The sequence below is a fragment of the Salmo salar genome, chromosome ssa09, assembly GCF_905237065.1.
Source record: "Salmo salar chromosome ssa09, Ssal_v3.1, whole genome shotgun sequence".
Taxonomy (NCBI): domain Eukaryota; kingdom Metazoa; phylum Chordata; class Actinopteri; order Salmoniformes; family Salmonidae; genus Salmo; species Salmo salar.
The window spans coordinates 28,535,679-28,547,824 of NC_059450.1; the positions used below are offsets into that span (position 1 = coordinate 28,535,679).

General features: G+C 44.1%; 1 pseudogene; it reads left to right on the plus strand.

The window, feature by feature from the left end:
* The first annotated feature begins 435 nt into the window (after window positions 1–435).
* The window catches only part of LOC106611147 (potassium channel subfamily K member 10-like), a 41,129-nt pseudogene continuing 29,418 nt past the window's right edge, over window positions 436–12,146 (plus strand).

Here is a 12,146-nt window from a genome sequence, read left to right on the forward strand (position 1 = left end):
CAAATTGCATACATGTGCAGAAAACTGAGGGCCAAGAATATTTTATACAATGTTGCAAGTTTGCTAGTGTTTCAAGTTCATTGCAGACAGGCCATCCATGAGGAGGGGGGTTGGAAACAGTTTTTTTTCTTCTGGTTGATCTTGATCTCTTTATAAATACATTTGATTTGATATTAAAACACACATAGTGTGTCTATATATGGAAGACTCGGTCAAGATTTTTTTGTTGTTGGGTGGACAGCTCTAAATTTACACCATTCATTGGTAAACGTTAATCAAATACAACCGCCGACTGTTTCCTCATTGCTGTTGCTCTAAAATGGCAACAAGTGCTAATCCACATGTGCCAAATGAATCTCAACAAGTAAACCGTCAGGGGTTGTATTTGATTAACGTTTTATTAAAAAGTATGGATTTCAGCAAACAAAGAAAGTTATGCAACAACAGAGAACAAACCTAGGTACAGTGTTTCAGAATTGTATGTTTTTGAAGTATCATGCAAAATGAAATAAAAGGAGTCTGAGGTTCATTTAAAAAACTTGAGCCTGTGCTCAACTCTTTTGAGGTGTTTAAGTGCTTGGCAATGCTACTCCAGGCTATATGGAATGGGGCATCTGTCCAGGGCTACAGGCTGGAGTAGCACACAAATGACTTGTATCATTAATCTGCTGGGATAGATGGATACAGTTATCCCATCTGTGTCTCTGTTAGTTTCTAGGACTTTGATACTGAAGTTACAGAGGACCATGCCCCATACTGTAGCTGTTTTTGAGTATTATTCAGGGACGGAAAGGTTAATGGCAGCATTTAAGCTCCTAAAAGCTACATTCTTAGACGTTAATTATGAAAATAGTTTGCTAACTTATACTTTATACGCTCTCTACTTCGGTTTAGTGGCGGTCCAGACCAACTTGGCCCCTCCCAAGAAGGTCAAATCAGGGATGATCCAGTCTAGCCTTGTCCAGGCCAGTGTGGCGGCCATGCAGAACCCCATGGGCTGTAATTCCAAGGGGGACAATGGCCACTACCCCTTACCCCGGCTCTCCGTCTCCTCCCGCTCCACCAGCGTGGTGGCCAGCATGGACACAACCGGCGACCTCTCAGCCCTCCACTCCGTGATGAAGTGGAAGACGGTGGTGGCGGTTTTCGTGGTGGTCGTAGCCTTCTTGGTGGGGGGCGGCCTGACCTTCCGGGCCCTGGAGCAGCCCTTCAAGAGCAACCAGATGGACAGCATCACCCTAGAAAAAGCTTTGTTCCTGCGGAGGCACCCATGTGTCACGCCTGCTGAGCTGGAAGCACTGATCAAGGTGAGTGTTGCTGGTGGTGTGTGTGAATGTGTGCATTTGTGTGTGTGCGTGTGGGTCAATGGCGAGTGGCACGATGAATGGTGATGGTTATCAGAGGCGTCATGCCCATAGGGGCACAGGGGCATGTGACCCCTCAGATTTATCCTGTTTGTTTTTCTCTGTAATACACCTAGCCACCTAGCAAGTTTATGAAGTTGGCTTTAGCTAGACTAGATAGGTTTCCAATCTCCCAACCTCAAAACTAGATACCAAGAAGCCATTTCAGGTTATCAATCAAGTTAGAGTAGCTAGCTTGTCTAATTATCTTAGCTGGCATGCCTGCTGGCATGGTTGGTAGACTTTAAAAAGCAAACAATAACTAAATGTACTGAATAAGTGTCACGTTCGCTATCTTTGAACTCCCTGTCGTAGATCAACCAAGGCGCAGCGTGCTTGTAATTCCACATACTTAATTAGAATAAACCGAACAAAACAATAAACAGGGGAAAAGAAAAGACCGTGACGCAACTGAGCCGCATACAAAACACACACAGAAATAATAATTACCCACAAACACAGGTGGGGAAAAGGCTGCCTAAGTATGATTCCCAATCAGAGACAACGATAGACAGCTGCCTCTGATTGGAAACCATACTCGGTCAAAACAAAGAAATAGAATGCCCACCCCATATCACACCCTGACCTAACCAAACAGAGAAAAACGGCTCTCTCAGGTCAGGGCGTGACAATAAGACTCACAATCTTTGAGTTCTGAGCATAGATGCAGAAAAGCATATTTAGTTTCTGTTTATATGAACACTAACCTCTTAGTGAAATTGTATTCTATGTTCTGGAGCAATTTTGAGTACCCATGTCATAGTAAATGGACTTAGGTATTGGCACATCTCAAAAGTTGTAGATGTGCAGCAGTAGTGCAGATGTACATAGATCTGAGGAGTTATATAGATGCCCAGCTAGTGAAATGTCAAATAGGGTTGTTTGTATAGATGTTACACTATTAATCCTGCTTTAGTAGCTTGATAGAGTTCCTCCAGTGGTGCCCATGAGTCAGGATGAGTTATGAGCTAGGAACTTCCTTCCTGTGAACCTACCATGGACACACACACACACACACACACACACACACACACACACACACACACACACACACACACACACACACACACACACACACACACACACACACACACACACACACACACACACACACACACACCCCACTGACTACACACTGGCCGGCTGTGTGTTCTAATTAATATGTTTATGTCATGTGCCCTTCTTAAAGTAAACACGATAAGAGCCCCAGGGTCTGTCAGTAGCCATGGAATTAACCGTGATAGCTACAGTATAATGAACAATGACACATCATGTATATAAACATCCACAGGCATCATGTTAGTTAAGTGGCATAAGTGACCAGCAGTCTTATGTTACATAACTGTTAGCGGAGAAACAGGACTTGGGGGAATAACTTAATAGCTGATTGTCTGGGAAAGAAATGCAGCCTTACGTAAAAGGTTGGAACTGCTGCGACCTCTAGAAATGTCCTTGGGCCTGATATTGTGAATAATTAAGGCTATGTATTGATTTGTTGCTCTTTAACGACGCCCACACATTGCTAAATCAGGAAAATAAGCTGGTGGTCACTGGTCATGGCAGAGTTCATGTTTCTTTTATGTAACAACAAGCTGTAGAAACAGAGCTTTGTTTGTGTGGGAAAAAGGGAAAAATTGTAAACAATTGGCAGAGTATTATTGGAAGTATGCTCTATGAGAAATTGTTTATATTGTACATACCAGTAAGCACACATCTCTAGCACAACCCTCCCAGAATATACCTTAGACTGACCAATGATGCAAATTAGTCTCTAAGATTAACCTGGATCTGAGGACCTGCAGTTGATTTAAAGCTAGAATGATGTTTACTGCCTCTAGTAAACAGTGACCTACACAGAAACTGATTAAATGTGTCGGTTGGGCCTCTTTCTGCAAGGACCAGTAAAACCTAGGCTCATGAACCGTTCAGTTCCTGAGCCAGAACTTGTGAAAATAACAAGCAGAAAATACCAATCACAGACTGGCTCTAAAGAACGATAACTATAAGGATAAATATATATATTTTTCCTTCTATTTCTAGTGAACAGGAGCGATCAAACTACAACGATAACTACAAAAAGAGTGGAAAATGATAACGAGGGCTATCGTTTGGATCATTTTCAGTGATCTACCTACCTACCAACCAATCAGAGTGTAATTGGGATTTTCGAAATCAAAAGCTGACCAAGTCACATCAAGCTCTGAAATGACAGCTAATTTTCCCTTTTCATTTGTTTGAACTGTTTTCCATTGACATTTATATCCATTAAGGATGCTGCTGCATGATTTCACCTGGTCAGAAAAATGGCTAGCTGACTTCGGATGGCGTTAGCTCTCTATGGCAAGAAGATCAAATTCATGTTTTGAAACATTGTTGCCGAGGTCTGAGTGGCAAACAGCAAGGCTCATACAAACTAAATGATAGCTAGAAGCACGTAGAAATAATGTGTTTAAAAACAGCATACACTCTTAGATAAAAAAGGGGTTCTAGACAGGTTGATTGTTTAGCAACAAAACCGAAGCATGTCACATATACTCCCTCTCCAGCCTCTAGGTCATCAGGCTGCTGATTATCCCACACACCTGTCACCTGCACTCACCTGGACTCCATCTGGCGATTATCTTGATTATCTTCCCTATATCTGTCACTCCCCTTGGTTCTTTCCTCAGGTGTTATTGACTCTATTTTCATGTCAGTGTGTTGTTTGTGTTTCGTGTTCATTGTTTATTTTATTTAATAAAACACTCACTCCTTGAACTTGTTTACTGACTCTCAGAGCACTCGTTACAGTGTGTGCAACTAGGGGGGGAAAACAGACCCTGTTGGCTTCGATCAGTGGTCACCAACCTTTTCTGAGTCAAGATCACTTTGTGTCAAAATGCAAGCCGAGATCCAACGCTCAGATTTTTTTTTTAAACATGACAAACTTAAGCCTATGCAACATTAACCAATTAAAACAATTCTGTAGCAATGAGGTTTGCGCAGTAGGCTATAGGCCAAATATATTATCACTTGAAAGTTGAATTGCCCTGTCAATGTTGTTGTTCTCAGACCATTTTTAAATGATATTTAAAAAATGAAGGTATATGACCACACTGGTAATAGATAATTTGTTGTATTACTTGTGATACACAGCTAAGTGAGCGTAATATAATATACTATACCATATATTTGTTTTACTGGACTGATGGCCTGCATCTGGTGGTCAGTCTGAAGGGAGGGAGGTAGCAGTGGTGAGGCTGCCTCTCTCCTGACTCAAAGTCCCTCTGCTCTCCCTCCCTCCACTGAGAAAAGGGAACACAGTCGTCCAGCTGATGGCAAACTCAAGTCTCACTGCATTATTTCTGCCTCATGCACCTATTCATGTTATTACTCCTATGACCAGAGAAAGTTAAATATTCCTTGCTAATAATAACAACGCAAGCTTATCAGAACACTTTGGTATACGCATTCATTGCAGCTGCAGTGCTGGTTGGGAGAATGCACATTTTATAGCTTATATGTGTTGTACAAAGTGTTGACTGTGCTGAAACAAATAAAAAAATAGGAACGTAAGGCTTTATCATAGTTTTTTTTACATAAGTGTTTGATGATCGACTAGGAATGCCTTGGAGATCGACCAGTCGGTGATCACTGGCTTAGATTGTTGACTACATGTAAACTATAATTTGTCTCCAATGTTTTATTAAAAACATAAATGAGCACAATGAGTACTTGTTGTCTCTCAAATATATTGTTACAGTTGTTGGTTAGCTAGCTAGCGAATTTGAGCCATATTAGCAATGACATAAAATCAGTCAAAACACCTCAAAACAAGACAGAACTAGCTGAAATGAGTGACTTACGATTCCCCACATGGCAGTTGTCTTGTCATTGTTGGTAGCTACATGTATCTGGCCATCCAGTATCACAACAACCCAAGGACTTCTGCCCCAGTGAAGCGTGCACATCGTTTTCGTGACTTTGTCAGCTAACCCATTGTGAGGGATCAGCCAGATTAAGTGGTCCGACTGCACCCTCTCCTGGAGGTGGGTCGCAGTACAGCCACTACTGATGAGCTCACATGAGGGCAATTGACTAATTGTTGTTGGTGCTCTCTTAAGGACCTGAAAAGAGGCAGAATGATTATGAGCCGGAGGCCATGGCGAATTCCACAGCACTATGATCCCCTGTTGTAGGTTATGCTCAAGCTGTTGGTTTGGCATTTAGTACCAACTGGTAGTTTTTAAATGTTTTGTTTGTTTAGATAGCCCTTACACAGGCCTTTGTAGAGGGAGAGTTCAAAGAAAAACACCCAATACAGTTTCCTTCTTTTTGTTGAAGTCCCATCTCTGCGTCTCATTTCGTGCTATCTCGCTTGGATCATGTTAGTGAATGGGTACGGCCTTTCACATTGGTAGAGAATGCGGGCATCGATCCCGCTACCTCTCGCACGCCATAGCAGAGACGAAAGCGAAGTGCCATTCTAGCCCAGCTTGCGGCATGCGGCGTACAACAGGTGCAATCACTGGCCGCAATCCAACAGGACCGGGCACAGGAGAGGCCTGTCACCAGGAGAGCCACGCCGAGCATGAACAGCCTGATCCCACAAATGTGCATGGACGACATCGAGGCCTACTTCATGGCCTTTGAATGAACGGCCAGGTGAGAAGGTTGGCCTGAAGGGGAGTGGGCAGGGCTGACCTCGCCCCTGCTATCAGGGCCTAGACAGGCAGCATACTACGACCTGGGCGAAGAAGCTGAGCTGGACTACGGCAAGTTGAAGGCAGAGGTGTTGGCTTGGTATAACCTGAACCCTCGCGAGAGAGCCCAGAGGTTCCACAGATGGATCTACAGGGATGGTGAATCACCCAGAGAACAAGCGTTCCAGTTAGTCCACCTAGTGAAAGGCTGACTGGGGTCTGCAGCGGAACTACTGTGCTTGAGAGAGCTGCGGCCGAGCCTACTAAGAACAATAAGCCAGAGCAACCCCCAAACAATGGATGCCCTAGTCGGGGCTATTGAAACCTGTAGGGCTACAGAGTCCCTTGCAGAGGCCGGTAGGCATGGGAAGCCGGCACGAGAAGCCCTACTACGAGTGGAGAGGAAGAGAGAGAAGCTGCCACCAGAGAGGGAGAGAACAAGACACAAACCTATTCCCCGCACGATCCAGGGTTTTAAATGTCAAGCCCTAGGGCACATCGCACGGCACTGCCTGAAAATGGATGAGCCCATGCCCACCGAGTCCCCTAACCCAAGCCCCGGCCCCTCCCAGTCAAGGGACATGCCTCAAGTGCCCTGCTACCAGGCAGAGACGGCCCCCGCCCGGCGCGTTCCGGTGAGAATAGGAGGAATTTAAACATTTTCATTCCTGGACTCCGGCAGCATGGTCTCCCTCAGCCAAAGGGATATACAGGACAATTGGACAGTGCTCGAAGGTGAAGTGAAGGTATCGTGCATAGACTGCAGCGTCCAAGGGTACCCCCGGGCCCGAGTAAAGATGACGACATCCGTGGGAAAAGTCACTATGGCGATGGGCCTTTCACCAAACTTGTCAGTTCCTGTCCTCCTCGGCCGAGACTGCCCACTCTTCGATTGGTTGTGGTCCAATGCGAAGAAGCAGGAGTGTGGCCGACAAGAGAAGAGGAGCTCACAGCGCCACATGGGCCTGGCACATAACCCGGTGGCCCGCCATAAACTCCGGCGAAAGAAAAGAAACCGCACTGGGCAACTAGACGGTCTACTAGGGGAAAGGGAGAAGCAGGATGAGGAGTCTACATGACAGCTGCGGCGGGTCTTCGAAAAGCCGTACAGTGATGAGACGTGCCACGGAGTCGAGAGCCAAGGCGAAGAGGGAGCCAGCCTGTCGGGTGAGGATAGGAGTCAGGAGGAAAGAGAGCGGCTGTGACAGATCTTCGCTGAGTCCACACCAGAGGAGTCCTGGCCGGGGTTTGGCACGGAGTCCAATGACGGCGACATAGACCACCCCCCCCACCCCGTCCGAAGGCTACGGAAGTTTCCGTATGGGTCAGTTTGGCACGGCCCAACAGCAAGATCCGGAGGTGCTAAGGCTTATGGCCAAAGTGGCAGTTATTGATGGGAAGTGGCTACAGGATGAGGGTGAGTTACGTTTCCCATATTTTGCCATTCAGAACGGCCTATTATATTGGGTATTTAGGAGAAGGGAGGGCGAGTTGATAGTACCGAGGTCATATCAAGACACTGTGCTGCATTTGGCCCACTCCCATGTCTTAGGCGGACATTGGTTCTACTGGCTGTGGGTGACCAGGGACGTTGCCAAATATTGCAAGTCATGCAATAGGTGTCAACGTACGGTCCCCAAGGCCCATTTTCACAATCCCCTGATACCTCTTCCCATTATAGAAACACCATTTGAACGGATTGCTATGGACCTAGTGTGGCTGGTGCCACTATCATCCTGAGAACACAAATACATCCTCGAAGTAGTGGACTATGCAACCAAATATCCCAAGGCTATTCCATTACGCACCATGGCGACAAAAGGCATAGCCATGGAGCTGATCATGTTGTTTTTGCGAGTGGGATTACCCTTGACTATTCTAATAGATCAAGGCACTCCCTTTATGTCGCGGCTCATGATAGACCTGTGTAAACTGTAGAGTGTAGAGCAGATTAGAACGAGTGTTTATCACCCCCAGATGGAGGGACTGTGCGAGAGGCTGAATAAAACCATCAAGAGCATGTTAAGACGTGTAGTGGATAAGGACAGAAAAAATTGGGACATGCTGTTGCTCCACCTTATGTTTGCCCTGCGCAAAGTTTCTCAAGCCTCTACCGGGTTCTCCCCCTTCAAATTATTGTACGGGCGACCATACAGAGGCATTTTGGATTTCAGCAAAAGAAGCCTGGGAGAACCAACCATATCCCTACCGCTCGTTCGATCACATAGTCCTTAGGATGGCCACTATATGGCCAGTGGTTAACAAACACATGGGGCGAGCCAGGCTGCACAGGCTGATCCAGCACCATATCAGGACAGACCCCGGGGCCAAAGTATGTTTAACCTTTTCACATGTGAGTTCCAAATATCTCTAACGGTCGCCTCCAGCGTGAGTTGTTTTATGCACATGATGTCAGAATGCACTCACTGTTCCAAAATGTGATTATTACGCAACAGGACAGTTACCACGCGCTGCCGGCTAATTATCTATAGGCTATGTTTCAACTTGTCAATTTCAAATTATTTTCTAACAAGTTGTATTTTCTAACAACAGTTTGAATTGAGGTGTGTTCCGCCTCCTCATTGATTCACATTCAGCATTGCAGACAATTTATTTTTGGGGTTTTACTGAGCCGGATAAACTTCTCTCTTTGAGGAGAGCCCACAGCACTTCACTCATGTTTGCGCAGATCAAGTATGCATATGAACTCAGCAAAAAATAAACTTCCTCTCACTGTCAACTGCATTTATTTTCAGCCTGCAGGAAGGGTACCACATGAGGGAGGAGGATGTCTTCCCTGTAACGCACAGCATTGAGATTGCCTGCAATGACAACAAGCTCAGTCCGATGATGCTGTTACAGACCGCCCCAGACCATGACTGACCCTCCACCTCCAAATCGATCTCGCTCCAGAGTACAGTCCTCATGCCTCCTTGCAGCATGCCTAAGGCACGTTCTTGCAGATGAGCAGGGACCCTGAGCATCTTTATTTTGGTGCCTTCAGTAGAAAGGCCTCTTTAGTGTCCTAAGTTTTCATAACTGTGACCTTAATTGCCTACCGTCTGTAAGCTGTTAGTGTCTTAACGACCGTTCCACAGGTGCATGTTCATGTATTGTTTATGGTTCATTGAACAAGCATGGGAAACCGTGTTTAAACCCTTTACAATGAAGATCTGTGAAGTTATTTGGATTTTTACGAATTATCTTTGAAAGACAGGGTCCTTAAAAAGGGATGTTTCTTGCAAGATATTGAACATTTTCTTGCTGGAACTCGCTTTGCCTACCCTGTTGTTTTATTTACAAATAATAACTTTGGACACGTGTGCGTTCCTATCAAAGTAAGTTCCTTATTTTCTGTATATCGTGTTGTCGTTTCTACTGTAGGCGCAAATGGTATGTATGTATGTATGTATGTATGTATGGAGCATAATATATTTACAGTTTTATTCACAAGTACAGGTGACAAATAATGCATTCCGAGTTTTGCATATATTGTAATAGACACCTATGATGTGTGTGAAATACTTTTTTGAAGGTTGTACTGATTATAATGAGATAAGCTTTTTGCCAGCTACCTGTGGCGCCATGTTTGTTGACATTATACAATGCATTCTGGGTGTCACGTCTGTCAGACCAAAGATGTTATAATGAGGTGAAGGAATGGTTCACTCATCTTTCGGGTAAACTTTGAAGGGAAGTGGATGATCGTAGACGACACACCCCCTTCAACATGCATACTATAAACAGACCAAACTCATCTTGTCGCCTCTTATTATCTTTGGTTGATAAAACAACAACAAAAACATTCTGGTGCGCACAAACTACACATTGTCGGATTACTTTCGATTTCTAGAAAGTGTTTTACTCAATTATTTTGACCGGTGGTGAGCTCACCCGAGATGTGATTAATTATAAATAGTAATTGCTGTTAGCTAATTCATATTGTTGTTTCTGTCAGCCAAGAGTTATAAACATATTAGCGCTTGTGTTATGTCAATCTTTCCTCAGTTAGCGCTAGGACAAATGTAGCCTACATTTTCCGGTTTGGATGATTGTGTTATGCTGTAGCTACTTCTGTGAATGGCTGAACATTGCATCCAAAAGTAAACTGGTCACATTCTGGACATAACTTTGTAAGGATTGTGTTTGTGGAAAAAAGTGTTGCCAGCTCAAATGCTGATTGTTGACTCAAATCGAAAATGGACATTCTAAATAAGCGTTCTAATCAAGCGTTCTAAACACACCGGTTTGATCGTATGCAACAGGGACCACTATATAAGGATCACACCTGTTTGTTGGTACATGCGGAAAGGTTAAGGCCGTATAGAATCCCCGAAGCTAGGAGAGAGATGAGGCATGCCGAAGTGGGAGAAATGGTACAACTAGGAGTGGTGGAGCCGTCCACAAGTGCATGGTCTAGCCCGATCGTGCTGGTGCCCAACACGGATGGGTCAGCAATAAGGTTGCATCAATATGAAATTTTTGTCCGTTCCCGATATCCGATATTTTCCTTGGCAAAAAACCCCGATACCGATATTAAGAAATTTTGCGGCATTTTAAGCATTCTAGTACAGTTAAATAGTTAACACACACACATGGATGCAGCGGTCTAAGGCACTGCATCTCAGTGCAAGAGGCGTCACTACAGTGCCTGGTTCGAATCCAGGCTGTATCACATCCAGCCGTGATTGGGAGTCCCATATGGCGGCGCACAATTGGCCCAGCGTCGTCTGGGCCGTCCTTGTAAATATGAATTTGTTCTTAACTGACTTGCCTAGTTAAATAAAGGTTACACAACACACACACACACACACACACACACACACACACACACACACACACACACCACACTCACCAAAAAGTAATTTTGTTGGCATTTACGTATGACCCCATTAGCAGTAAAACATAATGAAAACGTATTTCTTTCACTTACTTGCTGTGCTGTTTCGTTGTTCATTTGTTCAGTCATTTCATTCTCAACCAGGATTTCTACGGAACGCCGTTTGGGTCTTTGTATGTCAAAAAAGAAACACGTCAAATAACACTATTTGACGTGTCAAATAACACGACATAATCTGTTTCAGTAGGTATAGTTAGCTAGCTAACTATATGGCTAGGTGTCATCATCTAAAATAACCCTAATTCATAAGACAGTCCTTATTTTATTAATGGTTGTCGGACCCATCTATGTGAAGCTAGCCACAATAAGGATTAGCCACAATAGTGGACTTTGCGGTTAGCCTTCAAAATAAAAGTATGTCATTGACAGTGATGCAAATTAATACAAATAATATAATTATGCCAATTTGTATTCATTTGCATCACTGTCAATTACATAGTTTTATTTTGAAGGCAAACCGCAAATTCCACTATTGTGCCTAGTCCTTATTGTGGCTAGCTTCACAACACATAACCCAGTCCAGTCGAGCCTCACTAGCCAGATGAAGCTAGCTGGCTGCTTATAATGTTGGGCAACTGGGTTGAGTAACTGGCTAGCTACCAGTCGGCGAAAGCCAACATCACCCACGACAGAGAATGGTTGATTGTCATGGGCAATGAATTCCATTATCTTGGCTTTAACCTCTATGGGCTAGGTGGGACGCTAGCGTCCCCCCCGTGGTGCACTCCATCAACAGCAGGTGCATTTCAAGAGCGGCAAATTTGAATCCTAATAAATGTCAAAATTCAAATTTTTCAAACATACAACTATTTTACACCCTTTGAAAGATAAACATCTCCTTAATCTAACCACGTTTTACGATTTCAAAAAGGTTTTACAGCGAAAGCATAAATTTAGAGTATGTTAGGACAGTACATTTACAAGAGTTGTGTGTAATGTTTTGTCAATTCAAAGACAGGGTCACCAAAACCATAAAACCAGCTAAAATGATGCACTAACCTTTTACAATCTCCATCAGATGACACTCCTAGGACATTATGTTAGACAATGCATGCATTTTTAGTTCTATCAAGTTCATATTTATATCCAAAAACAGCGTTTTACTATGGCATTGATGTTGAGGAAATCGTTTCCCTCCAATAACCGGCAGTCAAGTCAGCA